Here is a 21,991-nt window from a genome sequence, read left to right as displayed (position 1 = left end):
ACCTATTGCTCTTGGCCCTATTGCTAGAGAGACCTTGATTAGGTAGAGTTGTTATTCTTAACTTACATAAATGAAGTTCAAATGCTATGGAGTTAAGTTATGCAACTTTGAATGGGATTTTGAAATTAGTCTTTTGTTTTTGGAGAAACAGACATATTTACCATTGACCAATTTCAAGTTTTATGTCATAGTTGGCAAATGAACAGATGATGTTTTGTTTAACTTTAGTAACACTTTGACAAGGAAATTGCAATATGATGAATTTGAAAATAAAATAGACCCAGGAGAAGAAATGCAAACAGATAAAAAAAAATTCAGTTAATGACAAGGGAAATGATTAGAGTAATAATCCCATTAGGATTAAAAGAAAAGTTGTTATATATTAATAAGTTCTTATTACGTTAGAATACTTTGGAGTGTTGAATTGTTTAAGGTGGAAATGGAACTCTCTGTGTATTCACCTTTTCTGTTTTCAAAAACATTTGTGTTTATTTATCTCAGCTTGATAATATTGTTTAGACTGCTGTTGATGAACTAAGAATAAGCTTTATTTTCCAACACTTGGTGTGTACCAAATTTACTTTTGCCCTAGTGAAGATTCAAAGGGAAGACTGCTTAATTTTTCTGGCAAAACCTTTTTCTTATGAAAACATTCATATAATAGAAGCTGGTGGACAGCTGAGGCTTTGAGTTGTGTTTCTTACTCTGCCAGGACTTCATTAGATTTAGATTTAACTTTCATTTCCTTTGACTGCTTTTAAGATCCGTAAAATTACTTTGAAGATATTCAATGAAAATAAGCCTCCTTAACAGATATATTTAAAAGTGGAAGACCATGGTATCTAACAACTTAGTAACCCAGAAGCACCGTATGGTATGTATCAGCTGGGATAGGTGAGGTTACACTGCAGTGACGAACACCCGTCGAACGTCACTCCCTTAAAACAAAGGTTTATTGGTCTCCACTGAGAGTTGGCTGTGGTCGCTGTTCACACACCATTGTCCTTTTTGTTGGTGACTCATCCTGTCCTCTGAAACACTGCCAATTACTGTGGGAGAGGCAATAGAGCATGTGACAATATGTATGGTGTCTCTTAAAACTTCTGATTGGAAATGACATCCGTAACATCCATTCACTGGCTAAAGAAAACCACATGGCCACATTTGAGTTCATCAGGATGAAGCAGTACCTCCCTAACAGTAACTGACAGGATGTGGAAATAAATATTTGTGAATAGCCCTAAGACCTCAGGTACCCATAAGAATCTCATTCACTCTCAATTCCAGACCCAGTATCAAATGTAATTATTAAAATATATTTATTAGCCTTTGCTGTGCTATGCTAACCTAGTAGGTCTGGATGTATACAAGTGTTTATAAGGCTTGTCTGTTCAACAAGCATGTGGTGCCTTGCCAGACCCTGTCTCCAGGGCAGTGATTATCCTTCTTGATGGTATATGCAATCCTAGAAGTGTAGACAGAGTAGAGATGTCAACCGAAAAATCCAGGCAAGAAATGAGCCAGCAGAATTGGTGGATGGATATCGTAAGCCCGCTTGGGCCATGATGTAGAGATGATTTCAGTTGGTGGAACAGAATAGGACATTTTATAAATAAAGATTTATATTGACTGCATGTAATTTCTAATTGTGAAAATCCACAAAATTTCTGACAGGAAAAGTGATTTATTCAAATACTGTCCTAGATTAGAGTTTATCATTTCTTTTAAAAATTGACATTCCCCCTCCCCGTTCATCCCTCCTCATGCCACTGTCCATCCTGCCCCCAGCCTGTCCCTTCCTCAGCAGTTTGCAACCAGTAATTCTGCTTCTATTTTTAGGGTTTTAAATCTTGGCTTCAAAGGTACTCAGGCTGAGAAGACTGTGGGAGTGTGGAGGATTAGCCTCAGGCAGCTGTATGACAAAGCAGTCTATTTACTCCAGATAAGAGTAAAGGAGGTTGCGATGTATAATTCATTTCACATACATTTCCCTTATAGACCCCTCTGTGAATATAAAGGGGAGATCGTTACTTCCCTTCCCCACATTCCTGCCCTCCCACCCTCAATGCCTGCGTTCTACCAGTCTCTTTGATTTCTACCCTTGGGAAATAGAGGGAGGTACTACTGAGTGCTGTCATCCTGACACGGGGTTGAATTTGGTCCTACCCAAGCAATTCCATTGCTTGAACTTTGCTTATGCTGCATCAGAACCCAGCCTCACCCAGTGAAGCATCAGCCAGACACCACTGCACCCACACCTAATGGGTGAGAGAATGACTTCCACATCCTTTAGCACCTTTGGAAACATCCTCGATTTCTCGACACAGCACAGAGAAATGACTCAGATGAGACACTTCTACTTTATCAGTAGCCTTCAAAGACCTAACTAACTATGTTCTCTGACTTTCCACTTTTGGTGTCAAATGGAGGCACAGTGCTTTGACTTATTGAAAGACAATCCCTATCTTGGGAGCAGAATTTGCTGTGTATCTGATTTAAGTTCACACCAATCATCCTGGGTGCTGACTTGGTAAGGAGGACACACGGGTTTAATTATGTTCTAACAGGACTCTGGGTTATGTACTTATATTAAGTAATATTGAATCCTTCTGTATTTAATTTCTTTTAAGGAGGAAATTAACCAGTATATTAACTTTTTGACACTAAAACTTCATCATGGGAACAGAATGGAACATATTTGCTTGGTCTCAGGTAGTGATGGCAGAAAGGTAAATTCATTAGGAAACAAAGAGCCCAAAATGAAGACAATCATGAAAACAAATGGTAAAGCTGTCTAATATAGGTAACATGGCTTATTTGTAATTAAGAGAAACTTTAAGTTCAAATACTCTAAAACCCTATATGTTCAATCACATATTTTCACGGTGTTCTAAAGGTGTGTTTAGTTACTTTTATATATTAACATTACTAGATTGCAAGTGTATTTTTATTAATATTTTAACTTAATTTTATCAGTGTCATCCTTAATAAATATTTGATGAGGGAATACTCCTTCCAAAAACATTCTTCTGTGGCAAGACACCCAGTCTTGAATGTACTCTTAGTCTTTGAAGTTCATGGCTTATATTCCATGTGTAAATTCATATTTCAAAAACAATTCAATCAGAAATTTTATTCCATAAGTTATATCACTAAAGGTTAGATATCAAGACCATAAGGTCTCCCATCCTTCCATATGATTTATGATTTACTTCATATGATTTATCTCAGGAGAAAAAAATCCTAATCTATGTTGAAGGTAAAATCTAAGATAAAAATATGATCATAGTAAAAGCCTACACAAAATTTTAATACTATTAGAAATACTTTTTTACTCTGACAAATGGCCTGCTTATTGAAATGACATACGGCAATAAAAATAGTGAACATTTACAGTGTTTCGTATGAGTTAGGTACTATTTCACATCTTGATTTATTAAACTTCAAAATATTTCCATTATGTAGATACTATAATATCCTTACTATACAAATGAGAAATCTGAAGCAAGGAAAGTTTGGTTAGTTTGACTTTGGTCTCACAACTGGTGATTGGCAGGTCAGGAATTTAAAATCCAGCAGTGTGAATTCTGAAGACTAACATTTTCACTTCAGTTCAGTTCAGTTCAGTGGCTCAGTCGTGTCCAACTCTTTGCGACCCCATGAATCACAATACACCAGGCCTCCCTGTCCATTACCAATTCCCAGAGTTCACTCAGACTCACGTCCATCGAGTCAGTGATGCCATCCAGCCATCTCATCCTCTGTCATCCCCTTCTCCTCCTGCCCCCAATCCCTCCCAGCATCCGAGTCTTTTCCAATGAGTCAACTCTTCTCATGAGGTGACCAAAGTACTGGAGTTTCAGCTTTAGCATCCTTCCCTCCAAAGAAATACTAGGGCTAATCTTCAGAATGGACTGGTTGATCTCCTTGCAGTCCAAGGGACTCTCAAGAGTCTTCTCCAACACCACAGTTCAAAAGCATCAGTTCTTCGGCACTCAGCTTTCTTCACAGTCCAACTCTCGCATCCATACATGACCACTGGGAAAACCATAGCCTTGACTAGATGGACCTTTGTTGGCAAAGTAATGTCTCTGCTTTTGAATATGCTATCTAGGTTGGTCATAACTTTTCTTCCAAGGAGTAAGCGTCTTCTAATTTCATGGCTGCAGTAACCACCTGCAGTGATTTTGGAGCCCCCCAAAAATAAAGTCTGACATTGTTTCCACTGTTTCCCCATCTATTTCCCATGAAGTGATGGGACCAGAGGCCATGATCTTCGTTTTCTGAATGTTGAGCTTTAAGCCAACATCTTCAATCTCCTTTTTCACTTTCATCAAGAGGCTTTTTAGTTCCTCTTAACTTTATGCCATAAGGGTGGTGTCATCTGCATATCTGAGGTTATTGAGATTTCTCCTGGCAATCTTGATTCCAGCTTGTGCTTCTTCTAGCCCAGCATTTCTCATGATGTACTCTGCATTTAAGTTAAATACGCAGGGTGACAATATACAGCCTTGACGTACTCCTTTTCCTATTTGGAACCAGTCTACTGTTCCATGTCCAGTTCTAACTGTTGCTTCCTGATCTGCATATAGGTTTCTCAAGAGGCAGGTCAGGTGGTCTGGTATTCCCAACTCTTTCAGAATTTTCCACAGTTTATTGTGATCCACACAGTCAAAGGCTTTGGCATAGTCAATAAAGCAGAAATAGATGTTTTTCTGGAACTCTCTTGCTTTTTCCATGATCCAGTGGATGTTGGCAATTTGATCTCTGGTTCCTCTGCCTTTTCTAAAACGAGCTTGAACATCTGGAAGTTCACGGTTCATGTATTGCTGAAGCCTGGCTTGGAGAATTTTGAGCATGACTTCACTAATGTGTGAGATGAGTGCAATTGTACGGTAGTTTGAGCATTCTTTGGCATTGCCTTTCTTTTCATTATAGGGGACTGGAATGCAAAAGTAGGAAGTCAAGAAACACCTGGAGTAACAGGCAAATTTGGCCTTGGAATATGGAATAAAGCAGGGCAAAGGCTAATAGAGTTTTGCCTAGAGAATGCACTGGTCATAGCAAACACCCTCTTCCAAGAACACAAGAGAAGACTCTACACATGGACATCACCAGATGGTCAACACCGAAATCAGATTGATTATATTCTTTGTAGCCAAAGATGGAAAAGCTCTATACAGTCAACAAAAGAGCTGACTATGGCTCAGATCATGAACTCCTTATTGCCAAATTCAGACTTAAATTGAAGGAAGTAGGGAAAACCACTAGACCATTCAGGTATGACCTAAATCAAATCCCTTTTGATTATACAGTGGAAGTTAGAAATAGATTTAAGGGACTAGATCTGATAGATAGAGTGCCTGATGAACTATGGATGGAGGTTCGTGACATTGTACAGGAGATAGGGATCAAGACCATCCCCATGGAAAAGAAATGCAAAAAACCAAAATGGCTCTCTGAGAAGGCCTTACAAATAGCTGTAAAAAGAAGACAAGTGAAAAGCAAAGGAGAAAAGGAAAGATATAAGCATCTGAATGCAGAGTTTCAAAGAATAGCAAGAAGAGATAAGAAAGCCTTCCTCAGCGATCAATGCAAATAAATAGAGGAAAACAACAGAATGGGAAAGACTAGAGATCTCTTCCAGAAAATTAGAGATACCAAGGGAACATTTCATGCAAAGATGGGCTCGATAAAGGACAGAAACGGTGTGGACCTAACAGAAGCAGAAGATATTAAGAAGAGGTGGCAAGAATACACAGAAGAACTGTACAAAAAAGATCTTCACGACCAAGATAATCACGATGGTGTGATCACTCACCTAGAGCCAGACATCCTGGAATGTGAAGTCAAGTGGGTCTTAGAAAGCATCACTATGAACAAAGCTAGTGAAGGTGATGGAATTCCAGCTGAGCTATTTCAAATCCTGAAAGATGACTAACATTATACTACCTCCTTATTAATACTTTATTCTAGAACAATCAAAGAAATGCAGACAAATCTTTGATGCTCATTAAATATCAGTCACCTTTTATTTTCCTTGCTAACATTTGAATTTAGAGTTTTTGCAGTTTAAGATTCTGAAATATTAGGTTTGAGCCCAAGGCAAGAAAATAGACAAAAATACGAGCTATGTTTTTGCCTTTCTGACCCAAAGCTCTTAGTGATAGGTGACACTGGGTAATTTTATGGATATAGAGGCCCTTGAACATAATTTTCTTGTGAATGTAACTCCACTGATCACCAACATGGCAAGGAAAATTCCTAAAATATAAACAGAGACACTGGAAAGTGATTATCTACAGTTCCAGCTGAGTACCTGGTTTGTATCTTGACTTTAATAACTTCAGTGAAAGGTTCCCCAAAGGTTCCCCTTGAGCATAAGGGTTGACTTTTCATGTTTGAAATATTTTAGGGCATATTACATATGATAATGAGCTTCTCAGGTGGTGCTAGTGGTAAAGAATCCACCTGCCAGTGCAGGAGACACGAGATGCGGGTTTGATCCCTGATTGGGAAGACCCACTGGAGAAGGGCATGGCAACCCACTCTAGTATTGCTGCCTGGAAAATCCCATGGACAGAGTAGCCTGGCGGGCTACAGTCCATAGGGCTGCAAAAAGTCATATATGACTGAAGAAACTTAGCATGCACTTACATATGAGAATAATTGAATTTTTACATTATCTATGGATTAAAAAATATAAAATCACATAATTCTATAATATCTAAGAAAACTTAACTCTAACTTATGGATATCAAAAGGATTATGTGGTCAAAAACTGATTTTATCTCTAGAGAGAAAACTGGAAGAACTAGGGTACTATTGTCAGGGTAAGGCAGTTTCAATGCACGTATAGGCTAGGCTGCTCCCCGTTACCAGAGTGGCCACTAGAGAATGTGGTTGAGGTGCAGAAAATCACTGCGACAAAGCAGGCATGAATTCAACTCCTGTGGGACCTAGACCTTACACCATTGGGAGAGGATCATCTTTAAAAACACAGAATTCAAATTACAAATGCAAATGACAAGGTAGCCACTAAAGCCTTGGACAAGGCATATGCAAATGAGGGATGACTCTGAAGCTTCAGTTTTATTAGTTTCAAGGTAAATTTGAAAAATTCGTCTAAGCCCGCCATGCATGGCGCAGAAGCATGGCTGAGAGGAGCTACCCCACACCCGAGCAGGTAGGTTGCTCCTAAATGCAGCCAGCAGGAGCAACCCCATGTCCAAGGAGTAGCTGCTGCGCGGGAGTAGCTCCTCCATGTTAAAGGTCAGGAGGGGAGGCCATCAGGAGATACCCCTCGTCCAAGGTAAGGAGCAGCGGCTGTGCTTTGCTGGAGCAGCCGTGAAGAAATACCCCACCTCCAAGGTAAGAGAAACCCAAGTAAGATGGTAGGTGTTGTGAAAGGACATCAGAGGGCAGACACACTGAAACCATAACCACAGAAAACTAGTCAGTCTGATCACATGGACCACAGCCTTGTCTAGCTCAATGAAACTAAGCCATGCCGTGTGGGGCCACCCAAGACGGGCAGGTCATGGTGGAGAGGTCTACAGAATGTGGTCCACTGGAGAAGGGAATGGCAAACCACTTCAGTATTCTTGCCTTGAGAACCCCATGAACAGTATGAAAAGGCAAAATGATAGGATACTGAAAGAGGAACTCCCCAGGTCGGTAGGTACCCAATATGCTACTGGAGATCAGTGGAGAAATAACTCCAGAAAGAATGAAGGGATGGAGCCAAAGCAAAAAGAATACCCAACTGTGGATGTGACTGGTGATAGAAGCAAGGTCCAATGCTGTAAGGTCCAATGCTGCATAGGAATCTGGAATGTCAGGTCCATGAACCAAGGCAAATTGGAAGTGGTCAAACAGGAGACGGCAAGAGTGAATGTCAACATTCTAGGAATCAGCAAACTAAAATGGACTGTAATAGGTGAATTTAACTCAGATGACCATTATATTTACTACTGTGGGCAGGAATCCCTTAGAAGAAATGGAGGAGCCATCATGGTCAACAAAAGAGTCCGAAATGTAGTACTTCGATGCAATTTCAAAAACTACAGAATGATCTCTGTTTGTGTCCAAGGCAAACCATTCAGTATCACGGTAATCCAAGTCTGTGCCCCAACCAGTAATGCTGAAGAAGCTGAAGTTGAATGGCTCTATGAAGACCTACAAGACCTTTTAGAACTAACACCCCCAAAAGATGTCCTTTTCATTATAGGGGACTGGAATGCAAAAGTAGGAATTCAGGAAACACCTGGAGTAACAGGCAAATTTGGCCTTGGAATATGGAATAAAGCAGGGCAAAGGCTAATAGAGTTTTGCCTAGAGAATGCACTGGTCATAGCAAACACCCTCTTCCAAGAACACAAGAGAAGACTCTACACATGGACATCACCAGATGGTCAACACCGAAATCAGATTGATTATATTCTTTGTAGCCAAAGATGGAAAAGCTCTATACAGTCAACAAAAGAGCTGACTATGGCTCAGATCATGAACTCCTTATTGCCAAATTCAGACTTAAATTGAAGGAAGTAGGGAAAACCACTAGACCATTCAGGTATGACCTAAATCAAATCCCTTTTGATTATACAGTGGAAGTTAGAAATAGATTTAAGGGACTAGATCTGATAGATAGAGTGCCTGATGAACTATGGATGGAGGTTCGTGACATTGTACAGGAGATAGGGATCAAGACCATCCCCATGGAAAAGAAATGCAAAAAACCAAAATGGCTCTCTGAGAAGGCCTTACAAATAGCTGTAAAAAGAAGACAAGTGAAAAGCAAAGGAGAAAAGGAAAGATATAAGCATCTGAATGCAGAGTTTCAAAGAATAGCAAGAAGAGATAAGAAAGCCTTCCTCAGCGATCAATGCAAATAAATAGAGGAAAACAACAGAATGGGAAAGACTAGAGATCTCTTCCAGAAAATTAGAGATACCAAGGGAACATTTCATGCAAAGATGGGCTCGATAAAGGACAGAAACGGTGTGGACCTAACAGAAGCAGAAGATATTAAGAAGAGGTGGCAAGAATACACAGAAGAACTGTACAAAAAAGATCTTCACGACCAAGATAATCACGATGGTGTGATCACTCACCTAGAGCCAGACATCCTGGAATGTGAAGTCAAGTGGGTCTTAGAAAGCATCACTATGAACAAAGCTAGTGAAGGTGATGGAATTCCAGCTGAGCTATTTCAAATCCTGAAAGATGACTAACATTATACTACCTCCTTATTAATACTTTATTCTAGAACAATCAAAGAAATGCAGACAAATCTTTGATGCTCATTAAATATCAGTCACCTTTTATTTTCCTTGCTAACATTTGAATTTAGAGTTTTTGCAGTTTAAGATTCTGAAATATTAGGTTTGAGCCCAAGGCAAGAAAATAGACAAAAATACGAGCTATGTTTTTGCCTTTCTGACCCAAAGCTCTTAGTGATAGGTGACACTGGGTAATTTTATGGATATAGAGGCCCTTGAACATAATTTTCTTGTGAATGTAACTCCACTGATCACCAACATGGCAAGGAAAATTCCTAAAATATAAACAGAGACACTGGAAAGTGATTATCTACAGTTCCAGCTGAGTACCTGGTTTGTATCTTGACTTTAATAACTTCAGTGAAAGGTTCCCCAAAGGTTCCCCTTGAGCATAAGGGTTGACTTTTCATGTTTGAAATATTTTAGGGCATATTACATATGATAATGAGCTTCTCAGGTGGTGCTAGTGGTAAAGAATCCACCTGCCAGTGCAGGAGACACGAGATGCGGGTTTGATCCCTGATTGGGAAGACCCACTGGAGAAGGGCATGGCAACCCACTCTAGTATTGCTGCCTGGAAAATCCCATGGACAGAGTAGCCTGGCGGGCTACAGTCCATAGGGCTGCAAAAAGTCATATATGACTGAAGAAACTTAGCATGCACTTACATATGAGAATAATTGAATTTTTACATTATCTATGGATTAAAAAAATATAAAATCACATAATTCTATAATATCTAAGAAAACTTAACTCTAACTTATGGATATCAAAAGGATTATGTGGTCAAAAACTGATTTTATCTCTAGAGAGAAAACTGGAAGAACTAGGGTACTATTGTCAGGGTAAGGCAGTTTCAATGCAGGCATAGGCTAGGCTGCTCCCCGTTACCAGAGTGGCCACTAGAGAATGTGGTTGAGGTGCAGAAAATCACTGCGACAAAGCAGGCATGAATTCAACTCCTGTGGGACCTAGACCTTATACCATTGGGAGAGGATCATCTTTAAAAATACAGAATTCAAATTACAAATGCAAATGACAAGGTAGCCACTAAAGCCTTGGACAAGGCATATGCAAATGAGGGATGACTCTGAAGCTTCAGTTTTATTAGTTTCAAGGTAAATTTGAAAAATTCGTCTAAGCCCGCCATGCATGGCGCAGAAGCATGGCTGAGAGGAGCTACCCCACACCCGAGCAGGTAGGTTGCTCCTAAATGCAGCCAGCAGGAGCAACCCCATGTCCAAGGAGTAGCTGCTGCGCGGGAGTAGCTCCTCCATGTTAAAGGTCAGGAGGGGAGGCCATCAGGAGATACCCCTCGTCCAAGGTAAGGAGCAGCGGCTGTGCTTTGCTGGAGCAGCCGTGAAGAAATACCCCACCTCCAAGGTAAGAGAAACCCAAGTAAGATGGTAGGTGTTGTGAAAGGACATCAGAGGGCAGACACACTGAAACCATAACCACAGAAAACTACTCAGTCTGATCACATGGACCACAGCCTTGTCTAGCTCAATGAAACTAAGCCATGCCGTGTGGGGCCACCCAAGACGGGCAGGTCATGGTGGAGAGGTCTACACAATGTGGTCCACTGGAGAAGGGAATGGCAAACCACTTCAGTATTCTTGCCTTGAGAACCCCATGAACAGTATGAAAAGGCAAAATGATAGGATACTGAAAGAGGAACTCCCCAGGTCGGTAGGTACCCAATATGCTACTGGAGATCAGTGGAGAAATAACTCCAGAAAGAATGAAGGGATGGAGCCAAAGCAAAAAGAATACCCAACTGTGGATGTGACTGGTGATAGAAGCAAGGTCCAATGCTGTAAGGTCCAATGCTGCATAGGAATCTGGAATGTCAGGTCCATGAACCAAGGCAAATTGGAAGTGGTCAAACAGGAGACGGCAAGAGTGAATGTCAACATTCTAGGAATCAGCAAACTAAAATGGACTGTAATAGGTGAATTTAACTCAGATGACCATTATATTTACTACTGTGGGCAGGAATCCCTTAGAAGAAATGGAGGAGCCATCATGGTCAACAAAAGAGTCCGAAATGTAGTACTTCGATGCAATTTCAAAAACTACAGAATGATCTCTGTTTGTGTCCAAGGCAAACCATTCAGTATCACGGTAATCCAAGTCTGTGCCCCAACCAGTAATGCTGAAGAAGCTGAAGTTGAATGGCTCTATGAAGACCTACAAGACCTTTTAGAACTAACACCCCCAAAAGATGTCCTTTTCATTATAGGGGACTGGAATGCAAAAGTAGGAAGTCAAGAAACACCCGGAGTAACAGGCAAATTTGGCCTTGGAATACGGAATGAAGCAGGGCAAAGGCTATTAGAGTTTTGCCTAGAGAATGCACTGGTCATAGCAAACACCCTCTTCCAAGAACACAAGAGAAGACTCTATACATGGACATCACCAGATGGTCAACACCAATTTCAGATTGATTATATTCTTTGCAGCCAAAGATGGAGACGCTCTATACAGTCAGCAAAAACAAGACCAGGAGCTGACTGTGGCTCGGATCATGAACTCCTTATTGCCAAATTCAGACTTAAATTGAAGAAAGTAGGGAAAACCACTAGACCATTCAGGTATGACCTAAATCAAATCCCTTATGATTATATAGTGGAAGTGAGAAATAGATTTAAGGGACTAGATCTGATAGATAGAGTGCCTGATGAACTATGGAATGAGTTCATGACATTGTACAGGAGACAGGGAGCAAGACCATCCCCATGGAAAAGAAATGCAAAAAAGCAAAATGGCTGTCTGGGGAGGCCTTACAAATAGCTGTGAAAAGAAGAGAAGCAAAAAACAAAGGAGAAAAGGAAAGATATAAGCATCTGAATGCAGAGTTCCAAAGAATAGCAAGAAGAGATAAGAAAGCCTTCTTCAGAGATCAATGCAAATAAATAGAGGAAAACAACAGAATGGGAAAAACGAGAGATCTCTTCAAGAAAATGAGAGATACCAAGGGAACATTTCATGCAAAGATGGGCTCGATAAAATATAGAAATGGTGTGGACCTAATAGAAGCAGAAGATATTAAGAAGAGGTGGCAAGAATACACAGAAGAACTGTACAAAAAAGATCTTCACGACCAAGATAATCACGATGGTGTGATCACTCACCTAGAGCCAGACATCCTGGAATGTGAAGTCAAGTGGGTCTTAGAAAGCATCACTATGAACAAAGCTAGTGAAGGTGATGGAATTCCAGCTGAGCTATTTCAAATCCTGAAAGATGACTAACATTATACTACCTCCTTATTAATACTTTATTCTAGAACAATCAAAGAAATGCAGACAAATCTTTGATGCTCATTAAATATCAGTCACCTTTTATTTTCCTTGCTAACATTTGAATTTAGAGTTTTTGCAGTTTAAGATTCTGAAATATTAGGTTTGAGCCCAAGGCAAGAAAATAGACAAAAATACGAGCTATGTTTTTGCCTTTCTGACCCAAAGCTCTTAGTGATAGGTGACACTGGGTAATTTTATGGATATAGAGGCCCTTGAACATAATTTTCTTGTGAATGTAACTCCACTGATCACCAACATGGCAGGGAAAATTCCTAAAATATAAACAGAGACACTGGAAACTGATTATCTACAGTTCCAGCTGAGTACCTGGTTTGTATCTTGACTTTAATAACTTCAGTGAAAGGTTCCCCAAAGGTTCCCCTTGAGCATAAGGGTTGACTTTTCATGTTTGAAATATTTTAGGGCATATTACATATGATAATGAGCTTCTCAGGTGGTGCTAGTGGTAAAGAATCCACCTGCCAGTGCAGGAGACACGAGATGCGGGTTTGATCCCTGATTGGGAAGACCCACTGGAGAAGGGCATGGCAACCCACTCTAGTATTGCTGCCTGGAAAATCCCATGGACAGAGTAGCCTGGCGGGCTACAGTCCATAGGGCTGCAAAAAGTCATATATGACTGAAGAAACTTAGCATGCACTTACATATGAGAATAATTGAATTTTTACATTATCTATGGATTAAAAAATATAAAATCACATAATTCTATAATATCTAAGAAAACTTAACTCTAACTTATGGATATCAAAAGGATTATGTGGTCAAAAACTGATTTTATCTCTAGAGAGAAAACTGGAAGAACTAGGGTACTATTGTCAGGGTAAGGCAGTTTCAATGCACGTATAGGCTAGGCTGCTCCCCGTTACCAGAGTGGCCACTAGAGAATGTGGTTGAGGTGCAGAAAATCACTGCGACAAAGCAGGCATGAATTCAACTCCTGTGGGACCTAGACCTTACACCATTGGGAGAGGATCATCTTTAAAAACACAGAATTCAAATTACAAATGCAAATGACAAGGTAGCCACTAAAGCCTTGGACAAGGCATATGCAAATGAGGGATGACTCTGAAGCTTCAGTTTTATTAGTTTCAAGGTAAATTTGAAAAATTCGTCTAAGCCCGCCATGCATGGCGCAGAAGCATGGCTGAGAGGAGCTACCCCACACCCGAGCAGGTAGGTTGCTCCTAAATGCAGCCAGCAGGAGCAACCCCATGTCCAAGGAGTAGCTGCTGCGCGGGAGTAGCTCCTCCATGTTAAAGGTCAGGAGGGGAGGCCATCAGGAGATACCCCTCGTCCAAGGTAAGGAGCAGCGGCTGTGCTTTGCTGGAGCAGCCGTGAAGAAATACCCCACCTCCAAGGTAAGAGAAACCCAAGTAAGATGGTAGGTGTTGTGAAAGGACATCAGAGGGCAGACACACTGAAACCATAACCACAGAAAACTAGTCAGTCTGATCACATGGACCACAGCCTTGTCTAGCTCAATGAAACTAAGCCATGCCGTGTGGGGCCACCCAAGACGGGCAGGTCATGGTGGAGAGGTCTACAGAATGTGGTCCACTGGAGAAGGGAATGGCAAACCACTTCAGTATTCTTGCCTTGAGAACCCCATGAACAGTATGAAAAGGCAAAATGATAGGATACTGAAAGAGGAACTCCCCAGGTCGGTAGGTACCCAATATGCTACTGGAGATCAGTGGAGAAATAACTCCAGAAAGAATGAAGGGATGGAGCCAAAGCAAAAAGAATACCCAACTGTGGATGTGACTGGTGATAGAAGCAAGGTCCAATGCTGTAAGGTCCAATGCTGCATAGGAATCTGGAATGTCAGGTCCATGAACCAAGGCAAATTGGAAGTGGTCAAACAGGAGACGGCAAGAGGCAAGAGTGAATGTCAACATTCTAGGAATCAGCAAACTAAAATGGACTGTAATAGGTGAATTTAACTCAGATGACCATTATATTTACTACTGTGGGCAGGAATCCCTTAGAAGAAATGGAGGAGCCATCATGGTCAACAAAAGAGTCCGAAATGTAGTACTTCGATGCAATTTCAAAAACTACAGAATGATCTCTGTTTGTGTCCAAGGCAAACCATTCAGTATCACGGTAATCCAAGTCTGTGCCCCAACCAGTAATGCTGAAGAAGCTGAAGTTGAATGGCTCTATGAAGACCTACAAGACCTTTTAGAACTAACACCCCCAAAAGATGTCCTTTTCATTATAGGGGACTGGAATGCAAAAGTAGGAAGTCAAGAAACACCCGGAGTAACAGGCAAATTTGGCCTTGGAATACGGAATGAAGCAGGGCAAAGGCTATTAGAGTTTTGCCTAGAGAATGCACTGGTCATAGCAAACACCCTCTTCCAAGAACACAAGAGAAGACTCTATACATGGACATCACCAGATGGTCAACACCAATTTCAGATTGATTATATTCTTTGCAGCCAAAGATGGAGACGCTCTATACAGTCAGCAAAAACAAGACCAGGAGCTGACTGTGGCTCGGATCATGAACTCCTTATTGCCAAATTCAGACTTAAATTGAAGAAAGTAGGGAAAACCACTAGACCATTCAGGTATGACCTAAATCAAATCCCTTATGATTATATAGTGGAAGTGAGAAATAGATTTAAGGGACTAGATCTGATAGATAGAGTGCCTGATGAACTATGGAATGAGTTCATGACATTGTACAGGAGACAGGGAGCAAGACCATCCCCATGGAAAAGAAATGCAAAAAAGCAAAATGGCTGTCTGGGGAGGCCTTACAAATAGCTGTGAAAAGAAGAGAAGCAAAAAACAAAGGAGAAAAGGAAAGATATAAGCATCTGAATGCAGAGTTCCAAAGAATAGCAAGAAGAGATAAGAAAGCCTTCTTCAGAGATCAATGCAAATAAATAGAGGAAAACAACAGAATGGGAAAAACGAGAGATCTCTTCAAGAAAATGAGAGATACCAAGGGAACATTTCATGCAAAGATGGGCTCGATAAAATATAGAAATGGTGTGGACCTAATAGAAGCAGAAGATATTAAGAAGAGGTGGCAAGAATACACAGAAGAACTATACAGAAAAGATTTTCTGTGATCGACCCACGATCACACGATGGTGTGATCACTCACTTAGAGCCAGACATCCTGGAATGTGAAGTCAAGTGGGCCTTAGAAAGCATCACTATGAGCAAAGCTAGTGGAGGTGATGGAATTCCAGTTGAGCTATTTCAAATCCTCAAAGATGATGCTGTGAAAGTGCTGCACTCAATATGCCAGCAAATTTGGAAAACTCAGCAATGGCCACAGGACTGGAAAAGGTCAGTTTTCATTCCAATTCCAAAGAAAGGCAATGCCAAAGAATGCTCAAACTACCGCACAATTGCACTCATCTCACACTCTAGTAAAATAATGCTCAAAATTCTCCAAGCCAGGCTTCAGCAGTACATGAACCGTGAACTTCCTGATGTTCAAGCTGGTTTTAGAAAAGGCACAGGAACCAGAGGTCAAATTGCCAACATCCGCTGAATCATCGAAAAAGCTAGAGAGTTCCAGAAAAACATCTATTTCTGCTTTATTGACTATGCCAAAGCCTTTGACTGTGTGGATCACAATAAACTGTGGAAAATTCTGAAAGAGTTGGGAATACCAGACCACCTGACCTGCCTCTTGAGAAACCTATATGCAGGTCAGGAAGCAACAGTTATAACTGGACATGGAACAACAGACTGGTTCCAAATAGGAAAAGGAGTACGTCAAGGCTGTATATTTTCACTCTGCTTATTTAACTTTTATGCAGAGTACATCATGAGAAACGCTGGGCTGGCAGAAGCACAAGCTGGAATCAAGATTGCTGGGAGAAATCTCAATAACCTCAGATATGCAGATGACACCACCCTTATGGCAGAAAGTGAAGAGGAACTAAAGAGCCTCTTGATGAAGGTGAAAGAGGAGAGTGAAAAAGTTGGCTTAAAGCTCAACATTCAGAAAATGAAGATCATGGCATCTGGTCCCATCACTTCATGGGAAGTAGATGGGGAAACAGTGGAAACAGTGTCAGGCTTTATTTTTCTGGGCTCCAAAATCACTGCAGATGGTGATTGCAGCCATGAAATTAAAAGACGCTTGCTCCTTGGAAGAAAAGTTATGACCAACCTAGACAGCATATTAAAAATCAGAGATATTACTTTGCCAACAAAGGTCAATCTAGTTAAGGCTATGGTTTTTCCAGTGGTCATATATGGATGTGAGAGTTGGACTGTGAAGAAAGCTGAACACTGAAGAATTGATGCGTTTGAACTGTGGTGTTGGAGAAGACTCTTGAGAGTCCCTTGGACTGCAAGGAGATCCAACCAGTCCATTCTAAAGGAGATCAGTCCTGGGTGTTCATTGGAAGGACTGATGCTGAAGCTGAAACTCCAATACTTTGGTCACCTCATGCGAAGAGTTGACTCATTGGAAAAGACCCTGATGCTGGGAGGGATTGGGGGCAGGAGGAGAAGGGGACGACAGAGGATGAGATGGCTGGATGGCATCACTGACTCGATGGACATGAGTTTGAGTGAACTCCGGGAGTTAGTGATGGACAGGGAGGCCTGGCATGCTGCGATCCATGGGGTCACAAATAGTGGACACGACTGAGCAACTAAACTGAACTGAAGGTAAATTCACCCGTGGAGATTTAAAAGTTTGGAAACAAGTCCTCATTGAAGATGTGAAAGTCATCTTTCGTGGCTCCAGGCCGTGAAGTAGAAAGGCAGCCTGAAAGTCATGTGCCAAAGACTTCGGTGAGTGACGGGGGATGAGTGAGTGAGAGATTTCTATGGAAAGAACAAAGAAGGGGAAGAAGGCAGTAATGGCTAAAATTTACTGTGAGCTTCCTATGTGTTAGACACTATTCTAAGCACTTTAGTAAGTTTTTTAAACTTCCTGATAGACAATAAGCAGATATTTTATTTTACTAATCAGAGACAAGTATGGAGAGGAGATTTTGTAATTTGTCAATGACTACATAGTTTGGAGAAGGCAATGGCACCCCACTCCAGTACTCTTGCCTGGAAAATCCCATGGATGGAGGAGCCTGGTAGGCTACAGTCCATGGGGTCGCAAATAATTGGACATGACTGAGCGACTTCACTTCACTTCACTTCACATACTTAGGAAAATGCTGAGGACTCTGAACCTTAACCTTCTGACCATGTATGTGAACCATAACATAAACTGAATGGACGCACCTAGAACAAAGAGCATATCGACCATGAGGGTAGGGGACTAAATTTCTGTGTACTGCAATGGGGAGCAAGAGGCAAATTACCTTAAAATATATCAGAGTGAAGGGAAGGCTGATCTCTATAGTCTGCTCTCTGATTTTCACGCTTCCTCACTGCATGGATTGGAACACATTTATTTGTTTTGACATTGCACAAATTTTTTTTTTTATTTTTTTGTTGAAGGATAATTGCTTTACAGAACTTTCTTGTTGTCTGTCAAACCTCAACATGAATCAACCATAGGTATACATATACCCCTCCCTCCTGAAACTCCCTCCTCTCTCCCTCCCAATCCCACCCCTCTAGGTTGATACAGAGCCCCTATTTGAGTTTCTTGAGCCATACAGCAAATTCCCGTTGGCTATCTATTTTACATACGGTAATGTAAGTTTCCATGTTATTCTTTCTATACATCTCACCCTCTCCTCCCCTCTCCCCATGTCCATAAGTCTCACAAAGTTGTTGTTGTTTTGCTTTCTTTGCCTTAGTGAGAGAAAAGCTGAAGATAACCTTAGGTATCTTTGGATGGGTTAATAATTTTTGAGGAAGTGGAAAATCTCTTTCTCCTAAGATAGAAGTGCAGGCAGATGCACATTTTCCCTAGGCTGTAAATATTGTGTATGAGCCTGTGATCAGTAGGACAGATGGTCAGGCATGTCTATTGTTGGGAATGTGAATAACGACTTTATGTATTCTGTGTTTGGAGGGGATCTTGAGAGGGTTAGATTATCCTGAATCATCCAGGTGGGCCATAAATGCTACCATATGTATTCTACTAAGAGGATCCAGGGGGAGATTATTCACACACACACACACACACACGGAAGATGAACTGATGTTAGGATCTCAGATAAAGTGGCCACCAGCCAAAGTGCTGGTAGTCACTGTAAGGTGGAGAAAGCTGGGATGGATTCTCCCTCAAAGTCTCTGAAGCAGGGATGGTCTTGCTGACAGACTGCATGATTTCAGTTCAGTGAAACTGCTTGGGTTTGGAAACAAGGCCATCCCATCTTGACTGTAACTGTGTGATCTGGAGAAAAGTACCTTATCTTTCTATGCTTCTCCAGATCATACCAGTAAATGAGGAGGATATGGGACCATCTTGGCCCCAGAGTCTGTGCTCCTTCCTGCTATACTATGCTCCTCCTGACTCTATGACAGGTGAAAGCTTATGTTGTTTAACCAGGAACCAAAAGAATTATGACAAATTTCAACTTCATGGAGACACTCATAAGTGTTCTGTATATAACTCTAATTTTGACTTCAGTAGTGAAAACAATTTCCTCAAAAAGCTTATTTACACGTCAGGGTTGATTAACGCTCGGAATGTATTGCTTAGTGCCCTGCTCTGCTGTTCATTCGTTGCTGTTGTTGTTCGGTTGCCCAGTTGCATCTATTTGTGACCATATGGACTGCAGCATGCCTGGCTTCCCTGTCCTTCACCATTTCCTGGCTTGCTCAAACTCACGTCCATTGAGTCAGTGATGCTATCCAACCATTTAATCCTCAGTCATCCCCTTCTCCTCCTGCTTTCAATCTTTCCCAGTATCTGGGTCTTTTCCAATGAGTTGGCTCTTCATATCAGGTGGCCAAAGTATTGGAGCTTCAGCTTCAGCATCAGTCCTTCCAGAGAATATTCAGGACTGATTTCCTTTAGGATTGACAGCTTTGATCTCCTTGCAGTCCAAGGGACTCTCAAGAGTCATCTCCAACAGTTCAAAAGCATCAATTCTTCAGCACTCAGCTTTCTTTATAGTCCAACTCTCACATCCATACATGACTACTGGAAAAATCATAGCTGTGGCTATACAGACATTTGTTGGCAAAGTAATGTCTCTGCTTTTTAATAAGCTGCCTAGGTTGGTCATAGCTTTTCTTCCAAGGAGCAGACATCTTTTAATTTAATGGCTGCAGTCATTAAATTTTGGAGATTTTGGAGTGATTTTGGAGCCCCAGAAAATAGTCTTTCACTGTTTCCATTGTTTCCCCATCTATTTGCCATGAAGTGATGGGACTAGATGCCATACTCTTAGTTTTTTGAATGTTGAGTTTTAAGCCAGCTTTTTCCCTGTCCTCTTTCCCCTTTATTAAGAGGCTCTTCAGTTCCTCTTTGCTTTCTGCCATAAGGGAAAGCCTGTTTCTGCCTGCTGTTCATTTTCCATTACAAATGAATTTTCAGAGATACTCTGTTTCCTTCTTAAATTTCAAAGAAGTTCCCTTCACTATTAATAAACATCAACTGTGACTCAAAATAATGCTTTAATCTGAGACTGAGGTACTGGCTTTCAGCTTTAACTTACCCCATCTGCCACTCAACAGAATACTCTTTCTGGAGGTCACTTAGCCTTCTTTTAATTATTTCTTTTCCTATTAATGTTACAGAATAGAAATGCACTGATCTGTCTGGTGGACATTTTGGTTTGTGTAAATTGAGATTTGGGAATTCATTTGGATGAAATAAGATGCTGGCTAAAACTCAAAGTAAACATTTTGCTGATGTTTGAACCTTAGTACCAAAAAAGTTTATACTTCCTGGTTTCCCTAGGGAGTAGGGATTGTGAAAACCACAGAAAATAGCTATTCTTGGAAACTCTGCTGCCAGTCAAATGCCATGGGGTGAGGGCCCAGAGAAGCTAGTTTCTCTTCCCATAGCTAAAGGATGAGCTCGCTGTGACTAGAACTGCTTGGTCAGGTTTCAGAATCCTTGAGGCTGACTGAGTGGGTGAGGAGGAGGCTGGGCAAAAGGAAGATAGCCGGAATGACTCTTGGAATTCAATCCCAGAATAGCTCCCTAGTTTAGGTCTGCTCTTGAACACAGTTGGCTTCCTGGAAGCCATCTCTGTATCTGATGCTTGGTTATTCTTCTCGTGTGCCTTTTTCTCGTGTGTCAGGAAATAGGAAAGTCACTAGAAGACTCTGTGTGTGTGTGTGTGTGTGTTTGTGTGTGCTGTTCTCAGTAGTGTCTGACTCTTTGCGACCCCACAGACTACAGGCTGCTAGGCTCCTCTGTCTGTGGGATTTTCCCAGGTAACAATACTGCAGTGGGCTGTCATTTCCTCCTTAACTAGAAGACTATATCTGCCCTGAAATTTCTGCTTGAAATAGAGTCTAGAGGTTTGGGATTAAAGACAATTTTTAATTTCAGTTAATTTAGGATCTGGGATAAAATTTGAAGTGTTATAAGTTATTTCAATATTAATATTTCAATTAATATTGAAAATATGAAGTATAGTATAATTCCCAGTAAATACAAAGATGACTTTCCTTTAGAGCCAAGGGTGATTCAATGACCATTTTTATTGTCTTTGTCCTATCTCAGAGGGTAGAAAACACTGCAGTTTACTAAGATGCTATATTTACTATCCAATGAGTCATACTTAAAGCCTTATGTTACTATACAACATGAGGAAAGAGGATCAAGGTAAAAATCATGATCGTAAAAGTGTGATTTCTAAAAACCTAGAGTGGGACAAAAAGGTCAAATACCTAAGTTCAAACCTCCTTTGGAATGGAACTGCTATTACAAGGCAGCAGATTGCATGAGATAGACATTGATTTTCCCAGGCAGAGGATTAACTTGTACACACTGGATTGTCTATTATTGAAAAACTTCAACATATTAAGCGCAGATGTGTTAGCCTTTAGTTTCCAATATACAGCATCATATACACACATAGCAAATGCACATTACCATGCTACCCTTCACCATTTATCTTTAAACTGCCACATCCCAAATCCAATATCTGATGTTTTAGAAATGTTTTGATTACATCATAAGATAACATTCTCATTATATATATATATAACATTCTCATTATATATATCTATATATATCATTATATATATACATATATATGTATATATGTACACAACTTTTCCTTTAATATACTCTACTGGTTTGGAATTTTCCTTGATTCCTTTCCAAGATGGACAAGTTTACAAAGGCTTTGATGTGGAGCTGCAGTGGATAAGAAAATGCCAAAAAGTTTTTAGATTCAAAGTGACTGGACTGAGGGTGTGAAAAAGCAGAAGGGTGATCATTGATGGAGTTACGTAGTTAGCCAAGCAAGGTAAAAAAAATAATATGTTCAAAGTCAAGCTGAGTGGAAGCTTATAGGAAAAGAA

Source organism: Bos mutus, chromosome 5 (genome assembly GCF_027580195.1).
Source record: "Bos mutus isolate GX-2022 chromosome 5, NWIPB_WYAK_1.1, whole genome shotgun sequence".
NCBI classification, from domain to species: Eukaryota; Metazoa; Chordata; class Mammalia; order Artiodactyla; family Bovidae; genus Bos; species Bos mutus.
Note: the sequence above shows the minus strand (reverse complement) of the source record.